The sequence below is a fragment of the Silene latifolia genome, chromosome Y (genome assembly GCF_048544455.1).
Source record: "Silene latifolia isolate original U9 population chromosome Y, ASM4854445v1, whole genome shotgun sequence".
Taxonomy (NCBI): Eukaryota; Viridiplantae; Streptophyta; class Magnoliopsida; order Caryophyllales; family Caryophyllaceae; genus Silene; species Silene latifolia.
The window spans coordinates 341,512,319-341,535,005 of NC_133538.1; the positions used below are offsets into that span (position 1 = coordinate 341,512,319).

A 22,687-nucleotide genomic window follows, 5' to 3' on the forward strand; every position below is an offset into this window, starting at 1 on the left:
ATAATTATTAGAGTAATTTTATCGACCAAGAGTTCTAAAAGTAGAATCGATTAAAACGTTAATCCACCGAGTTATATTGATAAGGGTTTCATCGGCCATACCGTGCCCAAGTTAATATGAATTAGGATCTTGGAATCATTTATCATAGTTGGGTAGAGGTCACTATGTAAATGCTTTACTTGTTGTTTACAAGTATTAATAAAATGATAAATGTTAAGTTTTCCACTATTCCGTTGTTATATTGTTCTATTTCTTTACCACAATTCATATACGATATCATTTCGATTCAAAACTCCATTAAAACATCAAATCTAAAGACAAAATTTGAATTTGCTTCTAAAACCTCATATAAACCATTGCTAAGGATCTCTTGTAAAGAGTATAGAATAAAGTTATTCATTATCAAACAGGTTTTTGATTCTTGACTAACACATCTACTTACAATGGATTATTTTTCATATACTTAATTGAATTAAGTACCTTGAAGCGATAAATTGTTTTGGTAATTAGTTTTGTCAAGAATTCGTAATTGACCAAAATAACGCAACCACTTCAATGAAAGTTTTAAGACTAAAACGAACAAATGAAGAGTAATCTTCATGAATTCAATTTTGCTTCTCAAAGCAAGGACTCATTGAAATGAGTGGGAGCATTCTCTTAAACCGTTAAGATGAGGATGAGGTTCAAGAAGTAAAGATTATAATGGAATTGATACAAGGTAATGTTAAAAGTAAAGTTGTTGAGAATAGCGATACTAAACCTATCAATCCCGACCGATAATGTTTCCATTGTCTTAAATGTTGGACACTAGAAAGGAAACTACCCCAAATTATTGAAGAATCAACAAGTTAGTTGTGGGACATCTAATGGGACCTTCTTCTTTAAATGTTTATTTGATTAAACATAAATTTTGCTAGTACTACTTCGTCAATATTAGAAACCGGTGGTGGTTTTCATCATTTGTACTTGATACATAGGATTATTAGAATATGACGACTAGCAATAATAATGTTGAGAGTTAGAGTCATTGTGTACTAAATCTAGTTTTCAGGTTTGGAGTTGTACTTAATTGTGACTATTAAGTACATAAACTCTAAATAAGAATACAAACTTGTTAAGATACAAAAGAGGTTTCACTTTTGTGACCCTATACACCACAATTTGATGTATGGCTAGCCCATTATCAAGGTGATAATATTCTAAACCAAACTAGAATGATATATCATGAAGATGATGCAAGACTCGAATTGGTAACCCAAGATTAAACCTTAAATTCTGGAATGATGAACACAAAGAGTTATCGAGTACTCTTGAAACCATTAGATTGTTAATGGTATATGCGTATCTTGTATTCAAAGCAAGATATCTCGTGCCTTTTGGTTGAAAAGGAGATCGAGGTTGTAAATCATTGATCCAAAATAGGTTGATCATTTTCTTTTACCAACGATTTAGGTTGACACTAATGTGTTCACTTAATAAGGTAAATAGAGAAATCTTTGAAGAAGTTCAAAAGTTCAAAGAAGCACGATTTAGTCGTGATGGGATTAACAAAGTGAAGACTTTGATATAAGCCAAAGGAAATGTGATATAGTATCACAAGTTAATCTCTCTTAGCACGCATTATGGAATAATGTGTGATTGGATAAGAATTCAAACGCTATTCAATATGGTTTGAACTTCGATCAAGTTACTTTGAGTCACTTGATCCTTTTGGGGATTTTATCATTTTGTCTAAATTATTTTTCCACTAAATCGAATCATATGAGATATGAAATGGTAAAGGTACCATGTTTGTAAGTTTTCACAAGAAACAAATGCTCATTTTTCCCTTTTCAATTATCGCGAGTACGACGGGTTTGCGGCTCGTGAAGCTGTCTTTCTAAAATACAAGTTTATTTCTAGAAGACAGAGTGGGAGAAATTATTCAAGAGCCACAAAGAATGCCACAGAGAATGTTATGTCGCAAGAAACTGGTCTTTCTTGGCTACATGAGACGTTTTGTGTAAGACGTTGTTTCTTTAAAACCTAGGAGGTTAAATTCGTCATTTGTTGAAAATGATGAATTCATGCTACTTTTAAGAAAGTAAAGAGCTTATAAATTACAAAGAAATTGTTTGATTCAAGTTGATTACTTCTGGAAAGTAATGAACATATGACTTACATAAGAGTGTTTAAGTCACAACTCAATACAAGGCTTAGAGCCATGAAAATCCGAAATAAAAGGGCTTGATTAGTGACAAAGGGTTTTGCACTAATAAAGAGAGATTTCAAGGTTTGATTGGTTGCAAAGGTTTTTGCACTAGTTGAAATGCTTAAGTCTATTTGGATCTTCTTAGGGATTGTGTTTCATTATTATGAAATACATAGCGAGTGAATCTAAAACCCACTTCTTCAATTAGAAGGTATGTATTCAATACATGTCATGAGTTTTATAGATTCTTGCAATCCTAAGATAATGTGAAACTTAAGAGAGAATCTTAAGTAGGACATCAATGAGTTGGAATCAATGATTTGATCATGTTATAAAACTTTTCTCGATAAGTCGAGAAGTTGTGTTTATACATGGAGTTTAGTGGGAGTTGCATTAGTCTTATATGTGAATGACATATTGATCATCGAGAATGATTTAAGACTTTTGGAGTATCATAATACATCTTGAATATCCGGTTTTATGAAGATAAATCCACATGATATTAGCGCCAATAAGAAGTCTTATGTTGATAAGATTCATGACTAATTCAATTAAATTGAACATATTTGATTGATTTCATTTGCTTTCGCTGCCGGATCAATTAAATGAGTAATGATGTATAATACTTCACATACTTTGAGTATGATGAGTTGTTTTCAAATCGAATTTAAGTAATCTTTACCAAGTAAGCCATAAAGATTACCCTTAAGTACTTGCAGAAGCATTAAGGCTATGATGCAAAGTGTTTATGATGCAATTTTGTGTAAGGGTGTTACACAAGTGACAATTGACAATTGAGATTGTGCATGGTTTCCGACAAAACCATAATCAAAACACATTAGGATGGTTAAGATACCATTGTGGCAATGTTAATTAAGAAGTAGATTTTCTAGAATCGTTCTACGCAATAAAGAACAATGAGAGATATTTATAACGGAAATTGAGTACACTTGCAATCATGAGATGTGCAAGAAGGATGAGTCCCGCACACTGTGAAAACAGTGGGAACTATTCTTAGGCTAGAGGGCCTATGTCTTGATTGGATCTCGACACGTACTCAGAAAGTTTTGTAATGCAAATGTATACATTACAAAGGAAAACGAATATGTAGTAAGGTTGAGTAAGGTACAAGAAATTGATAAAACCTACTAACCAAAGCCTTCTCAAAGTCTAAACATGATGAGTCATGTCATTTCAATTGAATTGAAATGAACAACTACGTACAAGATCAAATTAGATTATAGAACATGAAATAGTAATCAGGCATTGACTATTCATATATGATAATCGCATTTGTCGTTCGAGTTTTACTTTAAAACTCTTTTATTATACTTTGTTACATCCAAACGGGTTGTAGAGACAACGTTGAACCCCGTTAAAGTGAACCCGGATTAACATAGTATTAGCCCATAGTCGCTTGTATGAGGTGACGTCTCGAAGTGACTAGAGTGTGATGCGATTGATGGCAAGTTCAAGTGCCATAGAGTCATGTGAGATGACTAATCGATCACATAGGCAGATTGTTAGGAACACTTTGTCGGGCAGTGACCGCTTATAGAGTTCTGGCAAATTTATAAAGCCTGGTCGTGGCGGGAGCTACTATAGTATTCTAATGAGTCGATTCTTTTGACTAAAGACTGTTCGCCTAAGATGACAAAGTTTCAAATTAACTTTGATTTGTGTTACTACGACCTTCGTAAATGGGGTCAAATGGGCATATTTTGGGTTATGATGGCTGTGGCTATTCGAAGAGAATGAGTGCGATAGGAATTGTTCACCCCCTTGTCAGGGTTGAAACAATATCTCAGGGCCACTCGAGGAGTAATGAACTGGAAATACGTGGCCACGCTCGGAAGGTATCCATGGTGGATAAATTCCGGTAAATCAGTTATTCTCCAGATCGAGGAAACCACTCTCAATATGATCACTTGCAAGTACGACCCGAAAGACACCTTGCATTGAGTGGGAGATAGTGATAGGACAAGAGAATTGGTGACGCACACTTGTCGAGGACAAGTGGGAGATTGTTGGGAAATGTGTCCTCAACAATAGTGCGATCACATGATTTAAATATCATTATTAAATCTCATACCAAGAATACGAAAGGGATGATACATTACATATATAGTCAACTGGTCAACACATATCGGTAATGATTGGTCAAGCTAGAGTTTGACATTACTTGTCGTGCGACGGTGGTGATCGATTGATCCCGAGGTCACACCTAAAGGACGATTCCCTTAATTGGTATACCGTCTGATTAATTAATTCCTTAAAATTGAACAATTCAATTTGTGAGAGAGAATATTTATATCTTATTATAATGGGATTAAATAAGATTCATTTTAGTAATTAAAAGGCTTTATTACTAAAATTGATTATTGTTTGAGAAACAATAGAGATAAGAATGAATGGTTCAATATAATTACAAGATGTTGTGGATTATAATTAAATGACCCATTTTATTTATATGATCAAGTATCACTAGTCAATTTGTTGAATGTAATTTAATTAATTTATAAAATGATATTTATGTGATAAATATGCATTAAATTAATTAATAATATGTAACATAATACATGAGACATATTGTGTGACAAATGACAAAATTGATAAAAATAAAATGGTAGTCCATTTTACATAAATGGACCGAAATATTGGGTGGTGGAAGGTGTTAGTGGGTGATATTATTTTATGTGATAATGTTTAAATAATAACACCTACATAATGTAGCCTTACACACCTACATATTTTGATAAGAGAAAAAGCATAAAGGAGATTCCTTTCTGGCCTATTCTTATGGCCTTACACGGTTGCATGCATCAAATAGGAGGACTTTTGTTCTCATTTTTGTTGCTCATTCATTCACACTCTACCATTTAAAAACACATGCAAAAGTTCATGAATTATTCTCTCTTTAATCTTCATCAAAAAGGATGAATTTTTGATTCAAATTTGTTGAAAAGATTACTAAAATTATTAATGTAATATATGAGTATTAGTAATCAATTTTAAGGTAAACCACAATATAAATATCTAGTACATATTAGTTTGTGGGTTTAAGGGATAGTCTTGGGTGCTACTAATTGGAGGGCTTCTATTTTGAGGTCATGTATGTTCATCTAATATTGGAAAGCTCAAGAACTAACAAGAAGGAGATCTTGTTGGTGCCCATTTGACCGAAATTCATATGGTGAGAAAATGATTTCTTCACTTATTTATTTTAGTTTGCATGCATAAGATTTGTAATTTATTTTATGACTGAATAAATTTGAAACATATATGAATATGTTAAGTATATAGATCTACTTTTCCATCACAGAGTGGGCTCTTAAGATTAAAGAAGAATTCGACAAGCAATTCAAAGTCGGATTCATCAAAGTTTCCGAGTATTCAGACTGGGTGGCTAATATAGTCCCCGTACCTAAAAAGGATGGGTGTATTCGGGTTTGTGTTGATTTGAAAGACTTGAACAAAGCGAGTCCTAAACACGACTTACCTCTACCACACATCGATATATTGGTAGATAATACAGCAGATCACGCGTTGTTATCCTTCATGGATGGGTATGCAGTATATAACCAAATTAAAATTGCCATAGAAGATATGCACAAGAAAGCCTTCGTCTCTGAGTGGGGCATATACTGTTATACTCTTATGTCATTCAGGCTAATCAACGCTGGGACTACGTACCAACGCACTGCGACTACTTTGCTACATGACATGATGCATAAAGAGGTAGAGCTGTACGTGGACGGTATGATTATCAAATCTAAGGATAGGAAAGGGCATATCGCTAACCTTCGCAAATTCTTCCTCGGATTGCGCAAGTATAACATGAGGCTCAATCCTAAGAAGTGTGCATTCGGAGTAACGTCAGGCAAGCTTTTGAGACACGTTGTCAGCCAGAAGGGGATAGAAATTGATCCATCTAAGATCAAGGCCTTAATCGAGATGCCACAACCCCAAACAGAAAGAGAGGCTAGAGGATTCATGGGCAAAGTGCAATACATAAGTCGATTCATATCGAAATTCACTGTGATCTGCGAACCTATCTTCAAAAAGCTCAAGAAAATCGACCATATCGTATGGGACGATGACTGTCAAAAGGCATTTGACAGGATAAAAGAGATATTGGCCAAGCCACCAGTGCTAATGCCTCCTCAACGAGATCAACCTCTTGGTTTATATCTCACGGTTACTGAGATAGCCATGGTGGCTATGCTCGCACAGACTGTTGGAAAAGAAGAAAGAGTTATCTAATACCTTAGTAAGAAGCTCTTAGAGTACGAAAGTAAGTATACAGCTCTAGAGAAGACATGCCTCACTCTTTTGTGGGCAACAAAGAAGCTACGCCATTACATGCTTAGCTACTTGGTCAAAGTGTATTCTAAAATGGATCCCGTCAAATACCTCTTCGAGAAACCCGTCCTTAATGGACACTTGGCAAGATGGACCTTAATTGTCTTAGAGTTCGATCTCAAATACGTACCTTTGAAAGTCATAAACGGACGCGCCGTGGCTGAATTCTTCGCACATAATCCTATCAATGATGTTCAAGCAATAGACATGTGGTCGTTTCCAGATGAGGATATTTTACAAATCAGTACGGATTTTTAGGATCTTTACTTTGATGGGGCATCCTATTTGAGAGGATTTGGAATATGAGTGTTGTTTATTTCCCCTGAAGGCGAGCATACACCACTTTTTGTCAAACTCGAATTTGAGGTGACAAATAATGTAGTTGAGTATGAAGCTTGCCTCATTGGTCTACAAGCAGCAGTGAGTTTAGGCATCAAGAACCTTCGAGTTCATGGGGACTCATCTTTAATAATTAACCAAATCACTGGATCCTAGAAAATCTGAAGCGAAAGTCTAGCACCCTATCAGGATAAGATCGACTAAATTGCTCAATTTTTCGATCAGGTTACTTATTTACACCTGCCTCGCGAAGAAAATCAGTTTTCAGACGCTCTTGCAAAACTCGCATCCTTAATTAATATGCCAGACAACATGGTTGAAAGGCCTTTGTGCATCGAACGGTGGTCAGAGCCAACCTAAGTACACTTCCTTACAGATAAAGATGAAAACCAAGGGGAACCTTAGTTCCGGGACATTATAAATTTCAAGCTTAATGGTACATACCCACCAGATATGGATAAGAGGGGACAATGCGCCATACACCTACTTGCCTCTCAATACCTCCTCATGCAGGGAGAGTTATACAAAAGAACACTAATTGGTGTCATCTTGCGTTGCCTTGATCATTCACAGGCACATAAAGTAATGGAAGAAGTTCACGATGGAGAATGCAGTCCTCACATGGGTGGACCTATGATGGCAAAGAAAATTACGCGTCTAGGGTATTACTGGATGACAATGCATTCAGATTGCATCAAATATGTCAGGCATTCTCATAATTGCCAGATCTTCGGGAATGTGCAACATGTTTCTCCCTCAATGCTATATACCATGACATCTCCTTTGCCATTTTCTGCTTTGGGAATATACATCATCGGGAAAATCACTCCAGCTGGGACAAATGCAGGGTTATTCGACCTTTCACCGGTTTCAACGCCTCACAAATCGGTAACGGCCCATGACGTGCTTTGGCAAACCAAGGTTCCATGGGAGAGGTGTCACCACCTCGAAACCAACGCATGGGTGTGCGCGGCTCGGGTGGCCCATGTCCACAATACTTCGTCCCCGAGGGAGAATCCGAGCTCTACAACGGCTTTCCTAAGCCAATCTATGACTATGTAGCTAAGGTCAAGCACCGTGGTGTTGAAGTCTTTCAAGACTGCTACTTCATCCCCTACAACACCAAAGCGGCGTCGACCAAATATGAGTCGACCCCATGCCTCGACGGACAAGCCGTCAGTCTCCTCTTCGGGGAAGACAATGTCAAGCACCTCGGCTATGCGGACATCATCAACATTGCTCTAAAGGATAACCAGCTCGATCCCACCGCCTTAATCTCTGATACTGACCCGCAGAAAACTACACAAGACTGGAGGAAAAATGTCAAGTGGACTGATCACCAAGGCCGCATTCTCAAGGTCACAAATGGAGAAGGGCCTATGTTCAAAGAGAAAAGTGAAGAAGAGTTTGAGTCTGTGTCAGAGTCAGAGTCTGTCTTAGCTCCTAGCACTCCTGATGTCCCGGTCAAGGTCCCTTTTCCACTATTTTATCACAAACTTGTGGCTGCTTCAGAGGCCGAGTCAACTAAGGTCATCCTCACTCCCGTGGAAGGTGGCAACCTGGAGCTTGTTCCAGGGGCCACCTCTTCTGTTGTGTCGCCTTTGACTGTGATTCGGTCCAAACTTTGTCGTCTAAGCTAGCCAATCAAAACAATATTTATAATCTAAACAAACTACTCTTAGTAGAGGGGTAAATAAAGGTCGGATCCCAAGGGACGGGTATTGGATTAAATTATCGATTGTAAGTAGATATATCTTAGGGTCTCCCAATGTATGTTGGGTTCAGATAGTTGTTTAAGATACTAAGCAAGTGGAACAAAGTGAGCAAAGTAAATGAAAATGTAAACAATTGATGAAAGGTACTAGGGTGTCATGGGTTCATATGGGATTTCATGGTGGTGATCATACAAATATGTTTACATAGTTGCAAGCAAATTATTGTTGTAGTGGAATCGAGTTAGTTTATGTCTTATAAGTCCTAGGAAGATTCGGGTCCCGGAGCCGAGTCGGTCAAGACTTTACAACACCTACAAGTCGACTTAGTTTCTTCCTAGTCACTTTTATGCATGGTCTAATAAGACCCGAGTTACTTTATATCTTACAAGTCTTGTTGAATAGATGAGAGATGTATGCATGCAAGGTTTTTAATCAAGAAATTTATCAAGCATAACATGTGCATAAGTTGACACTACAACAAGCAAGCAATCTTATGAAAGCATATTAGATTAAGTATGGATCTACCCCCATATTATAGTTCCCTAACCCCCATTAACCCTAGTTAGAGGACTACTCAATCATGATCATGGTCAACAAGTTAATAGGGTTGTCAATCATATTAACTAGTCCAAGCATGATGTATGATTATGAAATCAAACAATAATTAAACAAAGGGTAAAGAAATTATACCCCCCTTGTGATGAACAAATGGAAAGAAAGAATAATTGAAGAAAATTTGATTGATGAATGAAGAGTTGTCAATTCTTCAAACCCCCCCCCCCCCCCCCCCAATTCCTCAACTAGATCTAAGAGTTCTTCAATAATAATTAAGGAAGGATTAATATCAAATTTAGCTAATTGATTTCTAATCTACTCTAATGACTTGATAAACATCTCTTGATACAATGGAGTATTTATACTAAGTACAAGTATTAGGATAACTAAGGGATTAAATGACGGTTAAGTCCCTAAGATGAAGATTAACGCCTTGCAAGTCCCATAAGGAGTCCCGCGACCTGCTAATGTTAGACGCTTATGCTGCTTGAGGATCCGTCCGACTTGGGCTTTGAGACACCCGGATTTAGCCACGTGTCGCTCGACTTGAGGTCGGGACGCCCGGATTGTTACACAGCTTGGTTTCTCTTCTTCTTGACGGCCTCAAGATCCGTGGGGATCATTGAGGAGTCGTGGGGGTCTTTATCATTGCCCATTTTAATTGGTTTGTTGACTTAGGCCATTAGTATTAGAATCCTCTTTGTTTCTTGTTCGTTAGATGCGATCAATTTAGCTCCTCTTTTGCTTCAATATGCGCAAGGCTTAGCATCCTTCCGTACAAGGGCACTAAAACCTCGTAGAATGTGCAAACTAAGGAACATAAGAGAGAAACGACCCTAATAAGTACTAGAAATCATGAAAACAAGGCCAGTTACAGGACTAAATGTACACAAATATGAGCCACATCAAATATTCCCAAACCGAACCTTTGGTCGTCCCGAGTAAAGAGGTGACTTAAACTATGACCCTTATTAATACTACTAGCTGATGTGAGACAATTAGCGGGTCTCACTCTGCCCCTTCAACTCGCAACAACACATATATGAGGTAAGGTGCCTTTTTGCAAGGCAAGGTGGGGCTTGCCAAAATTTCGATACATCCAAGCATTAAGCACACAAAACAATCAGTGGATGCATCTACAAAAGAATAGCCACTTTCCTCATCTAAGTGATGGAAATCAAATAAAGGCGAAGCAATCTAAGGGTACACATTCCATTATAGATATCATTTCTCCAAGCTACTAAGTCTGAAAGGATACCAACAAATCACCTCTAAGTTGTGTCAAACTAGGGTACTTGGTACTTTTGTCCATAATCGCTAAATCATTTTTGTCAAGAGTAGGTTCCCTATGGTGTTAGAAACACTGTAGGATCGCGGAATTACCCCTCTTGACTAGACAAGAAGAAGGGTCATCCCCTCTCCACCATGCAACAAAGAAAGGATCATCAATGGATAAAAGGGATCAATATGCTTTGAGTTTCACAATGGTGCTTTGCTTTTTATTTGTTTTTCCCCCCAATCTCTTATGGCATTTGTCTTTTGAGCACATTTTTTTGCCATTTTTTATATTTGGCAATTTGATACTTGGCAATTCTTTGCATTTTTTTGAACATTTTCAAAGTAACCCCATTTTGTAGCAAGGGTACTTTTATTGAAGCATAGGAGTCTATTTTTGCTCCTCTTTTCATTGGTGCAATTTTTGCAAACTTTTTGACTTTCACTTTGTTAGTTGAACTCAAATTGGACATTTATTGTGCCCATTCCCTTTGAATTGTCAAAACATAATGATAGAAATGAAAGAACGGTCGCATGGCATCAAGGGTCACCTTGGAATAAACGGTAGCCAAGGAGTCATCACACCACAAAGTACTCTTGACTAGGCCTTAGTCCATGGGTTAAAAGATATTAGTATGACACATCCTAGGGTGTTTTGAAGGTATTCTAGCAAACAAAGTCTCAAGGAGAAAAGTTATCTACCAGGGCCTATATACACTTACCAAGCTTCCCAACTAGACATTTTCACAAAACCTTTCCTAGAATGCACCTACATGCCATGATGCACCTAGCATGTAAACAACATAATGCAAATGCTACTATCACTAGTATGCCATATAATCTAAATTCAAATCCTAAGATCACATTGGTTTGTATCGCATCAAACAAAAAGAAGCCAAATTGTCATTAACATACAAGAGGAAAACGGAGATTTGAAAAGATCATACCATGCGGTCTTCATATTCCTCATGCCTCGAATGTGGCGTAGTCGGTCCCAAGTCATAGGAGTGGACAACTAGTAACCAATATATACAATAAATACATCTTTACACTAAAAAAGGGAGAGACATGTTTTTGGATTTTTAAATTTTTTCAAATTTTTAGCATTTTTTGAATTTTTGAGTTAGATACTGTTAGAATTCCCCATACCCACACTTAGAATGGACATTGTCCCCAATGCACGAAACAATAGGGAATTGTGCAAATGCAATGAAATGAATGGTGTTAGATTCTATATTAGATGCAAACTATATGTGACATATGACAAAGTGATGCAAACTAAGCTAGTGTAAGTGATGCATGCTTTCTATTGTTCGGAGAGCTAATTTGAATTAACTCGGGTTGCTTGTGACTAAACTTCCCCAAACCGTTTAAAATGAATGGGTGAAGTTTGGCCAGAATGCGATGCTATGTAAAAATGCAAATTGTCATTTTGGATTTTCAAGTGGGAACAAAATTTATCATCACCTTGATATTACTAAGGTGGAAATAGTCCTCAAACTTTACAAGGACACTAACAAAGGTCGAAACAATGATTATTTAAGTTAAGTTTGAATGCAATACCAAAGTTTGACATAAAAATAAGAGACGGAAAAGCTCACACAAGTCGTGGTGGGTGCCCCTTGCCCGCTCCAACAAGCTAATGAACTTCTTCACTTGTCGCCATCCTCTCCTCCTAGATCATCATCCCAATGTGCTTTAAACTCATCACTTTCGTAGAAATCCATGAACTCGTCCCCTTCACTATTAACCTCCATGGTGTCACCATTACTTGTTCCCTCTCCTTCTCCATTGCCATTTGTGGTCACCGGCCGCGGTCGCGGGCCACCTGCACGCCAGGCCAATCGGTGGACATGCAGCGGTCTTTTGAAAGCCACGCTCGGCGGCGTAAAGATGTTTTCGACCGGATCGTTTTAGATCGGTCGGTTTCGTGTCGGTAAGGGTCTCGAAACGATTAGAGATGTTCGGAGTCGCCACCAAGAATTTGTGGGATGCCTGGAACCCGTTCGAATTCCACTTTATACCTCGGTCAAATCGAAGCACAAAACAGCGTTTGACATAGGTACTAAAGATAAGAAAATCGTCCCTCTTTAGCAACCTATCTCTAGAATGACTCTCGTACGCCCTGGATAAGCTCGTCCACTATCCAAAGTTTCTGAGTAAGAGGTGAAGGTACGTATTGGGAAGCCCTTTAATCAGACACCCAATCCCGCCCGCGTTTAGCGGCCTCTACTGATCGATCTTGGTTGGTTGAATGCAAAAGTTGATAAAACGGTTTAAATGCATGAATGCACATCCAATGATTTAAACCTAACATGTGAAAACTTTCTAAGTCGGTTAATTTAATCCAAGTATCAAGTATAAGATGTCGAGTTGGATTAATGGTTGATTTGCATGCAAGACGGAAATTAAACATCCATTTACCGTATTAGGTTTAGGGTGCATAACATGATCCATTTGTCTTAGTAAGACATTTTGCAAATATGGTTTTGAATAAATGAATAGTCATCTGATCCGTTCTATATCCGGGTTAGCCGGAGTCGGGATCGTCCTAGACTAATGCTGGAATGGAACAGGCCCTGTACCAGACGGCTATAAGAGGCACGAGCCAGCCGGCGGTGTAAGGAGCCTCCCTCTGGTTTGAAAATGAGAAAGAAAATGCCTGCTTGAGGCGCGGGTTAGTCAACGGTTGTATGCCGTGTTCTGACCTTTTAGAAAACGTTATAAAATGTGTTGAAAATGGGTATTTGAACCCGGTTTGATTTTGAAAGGGTCGTTTAGACCGCATTTGTTGATTTGAAGAACCAGACACGAGTAATCATCATTATTCGATAATATTCGGTGTCGGGTTCGATTTGACAAACTTGACATGAATTATTTTGGAAAATGATTATGGACTAATTGTTTTAAGTCCATTTTGAATGTAATTAGTCGATACTCGTCATCGTACCTGGGTTAAAATCCGGCATGGTATGTAGAACCAAGGATGATTTTGTGTTCGTGACTAATATTTTTATTTGGAAATGTAAAGAAATGAAATAAAAGGCTTTAAAATACCTTCTAAATGTCATTAACCAAATATTATCACCGAAACACGGATTTAACCGTCATGGTATGAAGAACCAAGGGTGAAAAATGCTTTATGGTTAAAACATGTGAAACAAAACAAAAAGGTTTCGAAAATACGTGAAATGGTAAAAACCGATTACAAATATGAAAAATGGATTAAGGGAAATGACAAGAACAAACACGGTTGATTTCTGGTCTGAATACCCCATTTAGGCGCGAGCTAAATGGCGACCTAAGTGGCTTCAGCCTCAGACCAAAAATCAGTTTTGGCTCGTTTATTCCATATTTTGGTTCATGTTATGCATGTTTTAGCATGTTAGAGTCATGAAACAAATGGAAACATAATAAAAGAGGATTTTTACACCCTCATACTTACATGTTTGGTTATGGCGAGTGACCGACGTAAGTGTAACAACTCGTTTGATCGGAAAAAACTCGGTTTAAAACCGTTTTGGTAAGTAAAAGAGTGTTTTAAAAGTTTAGTGATGGTGTTGTGGTCGAAGTGGTAGGTCAAGTGGTTTAATGCACGATGACGGTACCAAAAAATGTGTAAGGCTCGTGTTTACGATCGGTAGGTCGTAAATACGCGTCGGATTGTGACTTTAGAAGTCGAACCGAGAATTTTAAGGGAGAAAAGAGGGGGCGGACACTCGCGTAACTCTCAAATGGGTGGCATTTGAGGGGTATTTATAGGAGAATGAGTGGTTGTGTGAGTTTTAAGCGACGTGGCCACCTGGGCTGCTCAAAGAGGCGTGAGCCACGTCGCGGGTCTTCGAGCTGTGTTGTCGCTTTCACAACAAACGCAATCATGATTTGTTCTATCCTAGGTTTTGTAGTCACATGTTTGGTACTTGACCAACATGAATCCGTGAAAACTTAGCATAGAAGGCTTTGAGATATTTTGTTTTTGTGGTTGACTCGGTTTGACTCGTTGTTGGAGTCGGGATTTGAAATTTTGAGTCGGTTTTTGATCCGGTGTCGGTTTTGACTCTAGTTAGTGTCATTGCGACCCCGTCGCCTAGCATTAAACACTCCAGGTATTTTTGAAATGTTTTGAAATGTTTTATTTTCGAAATCATTTTTTGTTTTTCGACGTAAAGTTGTACACAAACTGTCGATCAAACGCCGCGATTCCAAAACATGTTGTAGTCCGATAATCATCGGTTGTTTGTTATAGTCTCAGCAAATACTGAGTATCTACAGAGCCCCCACTTTGACTGAGGCTTGGACATGGCGAAAGTCAAAGTAGAGCCCCCAGGTCAATCGAAGATTACAACCTGGAGACTACGTACAAAGCCTCGCCAGCCATAAGAAGGAGTCATACCTAAGGCATCTTCGGATATGTCTTCGCATGTTTATGGATAAAGGCTCGCCAGCCATTAGCAAGGAAATGTACCTGAGGCATCTTCGGGATCTGTCCTTGATGTGTTGCGGACAAAGGCTCGCCAGCCGATGGTAAGGAAATGTACCCAAGGCAACTTCGGGATGTATCCTTGAAAGGTTGCGGACAATGGCTCACCAGCCAATGGTAAGGAAATGTACCCGAGGCATCTTCGGGATGTATCCTTGATGTGTTGCGGACAAAGGCTCGCCAGCCAATGGTAAGGAAATGTACCCGAGGCATCTTCGGGATGTATCCTTGAAAGGTTGCGGACAAAGGCTCGCCAGCCAATGGTAAGGAAATGTACCCGAGGCATCTTCGGGATGTATCCTTGATGTGTTGCGGACAAAGGCTCGCCAGCCAATGGTAAGGAAATGTACCCGAGGCATCTTCGGGATGTATCCTTGATGTGTTGCGGACAAAGGCTCGCCAGCCAATGGTAACGGTCGGTTAATGGACCATGGGAATAGCCGCGTCAAATGGGGTTGTCTTGAAAGTAGTGAACTCGTGATGTCGCTGGGGAAATAGTGAGTACGGATTCTCACTATCACCATTTTTGGAATGAGTGGGTTCCACGAGGAAGCCCCCTGCTCGTATTTGAAGGAATAGTGAATTTGGAATCTTCACCATTCGTTGGCTTGAATTTGCAGTGGCGGTTTTGATCGCCTTTTGTTTTAGTTTTGAAGGAAAATAGCGAATTTGAGTTTGCTATAGCGTTTGAAGTGACGGTTTATGTGCCGCCGTTGACATTTGACAGAAATAGTGAATTTGGAATCTTCATTATTGATCGAAGTGACGGTTTATGTGCCGTCGTTGATATGTGATGGAAATAGTGAATTTGGAATCTTCACTATTGATCGAAGTGACAGTTTATATGCCGTCGTTGCTTGAAATTTGGAGAAATAGCAGTTTTTGAATTTTCGCTATTATTTTTGGAATTGACGATTTTAATTGCCGTCGTTCGGATTTTGAGGAAATAGCGATATTGAATTTTCGCTATTATTTTTGAAGTTGGCGGTTTTGATCGCCGTTTGCTTGAAATTTTGAAAATAGCGATTTAAATTTTCACTATTTGGTTTGGTTTGTTTTTAAGGATATGACGACATTCAATGTCGTCAACGAAAATCCGAATTTGTTGATTGGAAATTGGGCCAAAGCCCAAATTTCGCTGAAAAGGCAAGGGAGAGGCCTGGTTTAGGCGCGAGCTATCTGGCGATGGAAGCCGGCTTCCCTATTTTATGTTAAAAAGACGCGAGGTTGAGCTGCGGATGATTATTCATCTTCAACCTCAAAATCTCGCAAAATCGCCATTAAAGGACCTTCTAGCTTGCTTTCACTTGTGCCATTGACAACAAATGTCATCTTAAGGTAAGTATGTCCTCTTGAATCCATTCAAATTTGTCGATTTTTAGCTTGATTGAATTAGGGCGAAATTTTGCCCTAAAAATCGAATTGGGCGTTTTTTGATTGAGCCAATTTCGAGTGAAATTGATGTTTGCATTAGGTTAGAAAACTGTTTAGGAGCATAGGGGTGCTTTTAGTTTGCATTTTGGTCCCCGTTCCCGCTCCCTATGTTCGAAAAACGTGAATGAGGCGAGAAACCGTCTCATTTCACAATGCCAAGTTTATTTGCTTGGGTAGTGGGTCCCACTAGGTTGCATCGTAGTTGGGAAAACCCGTGTTTGCCATCTAAGGACCTTCGTTGGATGTTTGTGGGCAAAATTGGATTTTTGCCTTTTGCGACGGTCTTACGTCTAACAAAATAAGCGCCTGTTTGGGCTTGAATTGAGTCATTTTGCCTTGAAATGGACCTTATTGTTATTTTAGGTCACCTTGAGGCGTGATAAAATCACGTTTTTCCTTTTGCGGCCGTTTTTGAATTTTTGACCGGTTTGGGCTCAAATTAGCGTATGAATTGCCTTTTTGAACCGTAGAAAAATCACCATTGTGTCGGGAATGAATTTTGGGGTTGTTGGCGGACTTTGTATGGGTCTTGAATTGCCGTTTTTGTGATTTTGACTCGTCTTTTGCTTGAAAAGAGGGGCGAGTCGTTTTTGTGTTTTTTTGTGAATGGTTTGGGGCGGGATTGCCCCATGTTTTTGTATTGCAGGTTGTTTTTTTTTTGTTTTTGGATTTATCCATTTCATGCCGTCGTAATGCCGAAGTTTCGGCTGACGTTTTTTGTTTGTTTTTTTTATCGCAGGGTAACGTCTGAGACCTATGGGGTCCGTCGTTGAGGCTTTGGAGGAGGAAGTCGACCCTGGAGGGGGAAAGACGACTGTTTTTTGTTACAGGCTTGGTTGTGTTTCTGCCTGGCGGCCTTTGTCCGATCAATGATCGGGTATCGATCGTTGGTCGTTGCCTGCGGAGGTCTGGACGTCCGATGAGTGGGGTTCAGTACGAGTGTGTTATCCCACGTTCTCGCTTTCGGTCGTTGTTGAATTCAGCTGAGTGGGGTTCAACATCGGGGTAGTATCCGTTGTACTGATCCCTTTTCATCCTCGAATTCTGACGATTGGAGGCCAACGTTGGGGTAACGTGCTGAGCTATGAGCCTCGATCATCGCGTCGTCCAAAATCTGCCAGGCACGATTTTTCTTTTTGTCGTGGAGCAGGAACGAGGTGTTACCGTCATGGTAACCACCTCTGCTTTCGCCGTTGCTCCCTTGTTCCTCATGTTGCTCCATTTCTTTTCTGATCGGAAGGGTAGGGAGTGCTTAGTTCGGTAGGTGGCGGATAGCCCCCAGTTCGTTGTCTTAGGCCAGTTTCTGTATGATAGACGTTTGTATTTTGCTTAAGGCGGTTTGTATATATGTGTTTTTGGATTGTGGTTTGTTTTGTGATTTTTGGCTTTTTTGTGTTGTGTCTCGGAGGAGCGATGTCGGCTGTTGATTCTCCTTTTGCTTTTCACCAGTTCCTGCATCGTTAGCTGTAGAAAACATGCAACAGATAGCACATACGCAAAAAACGTAAACACGTAGAAACAATTGGTTGCACTAGTAGAAAAACATTGATTTGCGGCTACTTATTTGAGGCGTTTTTTCCAATTAGCAGCAAATACAAATAGAAAGTTAATTTTTTTATGAAATTATAAAAGTATTTGCGGCGTTTTTTTAGTCTGAACGCCTCAAATAATGTATTTGCTGCGTTTTGGCATATAAACGCCTCAAATAGATATCTCGCATATAAATACCTCGCCGTTATTCCATATTATAACTTTTCCTCAACTCTCACTAGCCACTCCTCTCATCCTAGTAAACTTCAGATGAAAACATGGAGACTCCTCGGATTCGTCACCATGGCCGACCTCTATTATCCTCTGGATCTTCTTCTTCTCTACTCTCCGCCAGTGATTCACCTTCCTTTCATCCTCTAACATTCCATAGGTTTCTGTCTTCATTCTCTATCTTTTTTAATTAGATCTAGGGTTTTGTACTCAAATCCTAATAATTCTAATTCATGTTGATTGATTTAATTCATTTTATGTTTTATTTTGTTTTATAAGTTGATTATCCTCCGATCTTGTTCTTCTCTACTCTCCGCCGTTGTTTGATTGCTGTTGTGATTTATGTTTTTATCTTTATATGATTAGATTTGATTTGATAAACTGGGTAACTGAAATTGGGGGTTTTTGATATCTGGGTGACACTTTCTGTGCATTGATGATAAAAAGTTTCATCTTTGATTTTCTAGTGCTATTATGTTATTTGGGTTGTATCCAGATTTCGAAAAATCTATGAATTACAGCTTGAATTAAGTCTTTCATCAAATCTACTCCTTTTAAAATCGATTGAAAGGAATTAATTAATGATTTTGTAGTGGTCTAAATACTATCAACACTAAAGTTGATAGTGTTAATGGTACACTTTTGCTCCTCCACTGTCTCTCTTCTCCTCTCCATAGGGTGCTTGTAACTGCCAAATGGAATGTTCTATACTTGTCAATTGTCTTATGTAGAGTAAGCTGTGTACTAGGCCCATTGTTTTACTAGAAAGTCCTAGATTTGGTTGTGCGTAGTGTGTGCTGACCATCACAGATAGCATGAGATCTATGCCTGACTTGTGTACAACACCTACTGTTGATTTCTTCCATCGTACAATACTCTACTTTGCAATTCTTATTAAGCTAGGGGTGCCATTTCCTTTACTGACCTTTTCTATGTTGGTCACTACCCACAACCGTATAAATGTAAATTTTTGATATCATAGATGGTAATTATATACAAATAATGTACCTTCATACTTACTCTTATTCTCATCATGCAGATCAGTTGTCTACTTATCCCACTTCAACTTTGTTTGAAGTTTTTGTGCCACTTCTTAGGAATACGCAGGTTTGGTCCCATAAACATTACTGTGTAATGCATTTTCTAGTATGCTTTTGATATTTTTTTTACTTATTCTCGAGTTAGGTTTGTCCCTTGATAAATCATCTGGGTGCACAGTCTTTATAGTAGTTTAGCAGTTGGTCTTATTTGCCAGCTCTGTCACTTTCCCAAAATAGTTGAAAAATTGAGGTTAGTTACATTGTTTATTTGAAAGTGACGTGTTGTCTGAGCCCTTAACTCTTAACATGAACTTCAGTTAAAAGTGTAAACTTGAGTGGCATGTGTTAGTCAATAGGGAAATAAGGTCACTTCAATTTTGTCAAACGTAGAGCTAAGCCAAGCTCTGAATGCTTTAATTTTTAGGATTTAGCAAAATAATTTTATTTGAACACTTTAACTGCTAAATTTCTTATGAAAGTTGTAAAGAGTTTGTCGACAATGCTAGCTTTAGATTTACTGATGGATCCATCTATATCACATACATTAACTTCAAATATTTGTTTTATGTACATTCGCTTTAAAATTACAACTGCAACTTCAGTTTGACTGCAGGCATCCATGGAGTAATGACTCGGATATTCAACTTGTTTCTGATGAGAGCAATATTTTTAAGTGGATAGCCCTAATTAAGGTAAACAATTGCTCATTTATTGCATACTGTCCCTCCATTATCACTAATTATCCCCCATTATCTCTTCCTTGATTTCCTCTTGTACTTGCTGCTCAGACTTTTCAATTTTCGTGTAGTGCCATTTGACTGAGTAATGCTTGAATTTGTTATTTTTTTTATGTTCGTAATGAGTTACATTTGTTGTGGCAGATTCGGTTAATAGGTAAAGAAAGCCAAGATCCAAGCTGCAGGTTGACTGTACTTGTAAAAATCGTAGGTATATCATCTTTTTTAATTCTTATCTTGCGCTTGATGCACCAAGGTGATTTATCAGTACTTTAGTTTTTTTTCTTATGTTAATAGATTTCAGTTGTGCTGGTAGTATGTGAGGTTTAGATCTTTTGTTCTTGTATTTATGGTTGTTTACTTCTTGACAGATTGTTGCATTGAAAGATGATAATGGGGAGTAGACAACTAGTATGAGATGGGGCTACATATATTCTGTCAGCCTATTGTTTTTATTCTTTCATATACTGGGATATGAGAGATTTTAGAGTGATTCTTGATTTAGTTGAAATCTTATACTAAGAGTAGTGTACTTGAGTTTCTGAGTATGTTCTAATAACTTGAGTCAATATTCTGATATTGTTATGTGGGTTAATTTGCCAGACTGCCAGAGAGATTTCTTTGGAACGGGGCGACTCAATCTTCAGATGTTGCTATGTTGAGGAGCTTATTCCACTGTTGGCATACCTGGCCATAAAATTATTACTGTAGAAGGTTTATGCAATGGGATATGATTGGTAAGGATTCCAAGTAGTTAGTTAAGCCCACATTATGTAGACATATTGAGTTTTTACCTTTCCATGCTTGTTGATAAAACTGTTGAATGTGGTGATGTATAAGAATTAGATAAGCCAGAACTAATATTCAATATTGATTCATTACCATGATAAATTTGTGAAGTTCTTGTCTACAAGTACCCACCAAAGTCGTACAATCTATGTTACTCTGATCCTTTTGATTCCCCCACGTACCCGTGTCCGACACTCGACACTCGGACACGGGTATGATACTTCGACACCTCATATTAATCTAAAATATGCATATTTTTCATAAAAATGGCCGAGTCCAACACTTGGACACACACCCGTGTCGGATACTTCTAAAGGAGTCTGAGCAACAAAGCTTACAATGATAAATTATACTCCTTCCATCACAATTTGACGTAAAAAAGTGTTTAAAGGAGATATGCGTGGAGTTTAGAACTGATAATTAGGGTTGTTGGTAATGATGTCCTGACGATTCTCAGCCCAATACTTTTAATCTTACGAGACAATTCTTACTGTGTGTTTTGTTATACACTGGAGATATTATAATTAGACGGATGTGGTGTTGACTAAATACTTGCAGGAGGTAGAGAGCAAGAAAAATATGGGAGAAGAGTGGTGTTAGTTGACTTCGTTTTAGCATTTGCAAGGTAATTTATTTGTTTTTTGTTATTTTACTATTGTCCAATTGATGTTTGGCCGTATTATTTGAAGTATTAGCAAACTTTTATCTGTGCACCCATTACCCATTACTTCATAGTTCATAATTTCATGTACATATGAAATCAGGTCACTTTTTGCTAATTAAACTGCCAGTTGGTGTTTGGGGACTCTGTGAACTTAATATCCAAATGCTTCGCCTAGTAGGTAGTTTTTGCAATAGTGCATTCGTTGAAAGGAGCAACTAAAGCAGATATAGGCCTCACATTGGTGTTGATGTGATTTTATATCCTAATACATTAGTTCCTGGAGTTCTCTTTCTTTTGGCACGCACTCATTATTTGTGGGTTTAGCGTTTTCTAGTTATTACTAATTGGCCTTTTACTATTATGGGGCAACATATGATGAGTGTCTGATGAATGAAGTAGGAGTCTCAAGGGCTGCGTACTCAAATAATGTGTGTACTGTGAATTGTGATGAATATCAGGACCTGTATTGGCACCGAGTAGTTTACTATCTATATCAGCAATAAATGATTCAAATGAAAACTAAGCATGCTCATGTACATCTCTGAGTCTTGAATTAGTCTCTTCGTGATGTATTTTCTCTTTAGTGCTGCCAGGGTGGACATTATATGGTGTTCTTGATGTCAGCTATTTTTACTGATGTGCTAATTCTTGTCTCAGTGTTGAGCACTTGAGCTTATCCTATTTATGATTACTGATTATAACTAAATCTTGTCCTCAATTATGCTAAATCTTGTCCTCAATAATTCTAGATCAATGTTTCAGCTGATGGAATTAGGCAAGGTGATGGAATTAGGCAAAAGAAGATTGGCACAACATCAGCCAACTCAATACCTTGCCAGAAAAAACAGCACCAACTTTATTAGCCAAAAACAGATTAAGAGTATTGTAGGGGTTTTGTTTATATTTATTGTATGAAGTTAGAATATTTATTAAAATCATGTAAGATTTTATTGTGTAAAATATATTAGAGAGTATTTATATTTAAATCATTTGTTTGATTGATTTTGTTTTATTAATTTTTTTAAAGTTATTTGAGGTGTTTAAAAAAAAATTTTTTTTTTTTTAAAATAAGTGCTATTTGCTGCGTTTTTTTTAAAAAAACGCCTCAAATAAGAGATGCTATTTGCTGCGCTTTTTTGGAAAAAACGCCTCAAATGTGGATTTATTTGCTGCGTTTTTTAAACGCCGCAAATGAATTTCTTATTTGCGGCCCCTCTATTTGCTGCTACACCAAAAACGCCTCAAATAGCCTATTTTTTGGAGCCGCAAATAAATTTTTTTCTACTAGTGTTGAAAACACGTAAAGCATTTGCTTGAAAATCAAAATTAACCAAGATAACTTGAA

At 38.1% G+C, this 22,687-nt stretch overlaps 1 long non-coding RNA gene across 2 annotated transcripts; it reads left to right on the forward strand.

The window, feature by feature from the left end:
- Window positions 1-18,108: 18,108 nt before the first annotated feature.
- Window positions 18,109-22,344, forward strand: LOC141626367 (uncharacterized). 2 transcript variants are annotated; one of them, XR_012535956.1, is made up of 7 exons: window positions 18,109-18,272; window positions 19,152-19,219; window positions 19,755-19,844; window positions 20,034-20,100; window positions 20,261-20,626; window positions 21,237-21,303; window positions 22,092-22,344. It is a non-coding gene; the product is annotated as an uncharacterized LOC141626367 (long non-coding RNA). The 2 variants fall into 2 exon arrangements; XR_012535957.1 differs by having other exon boundaries at window positions 20,493-20,626.
- Window positions 22,345-22,687: the final 343 nt, after the last annotated feature.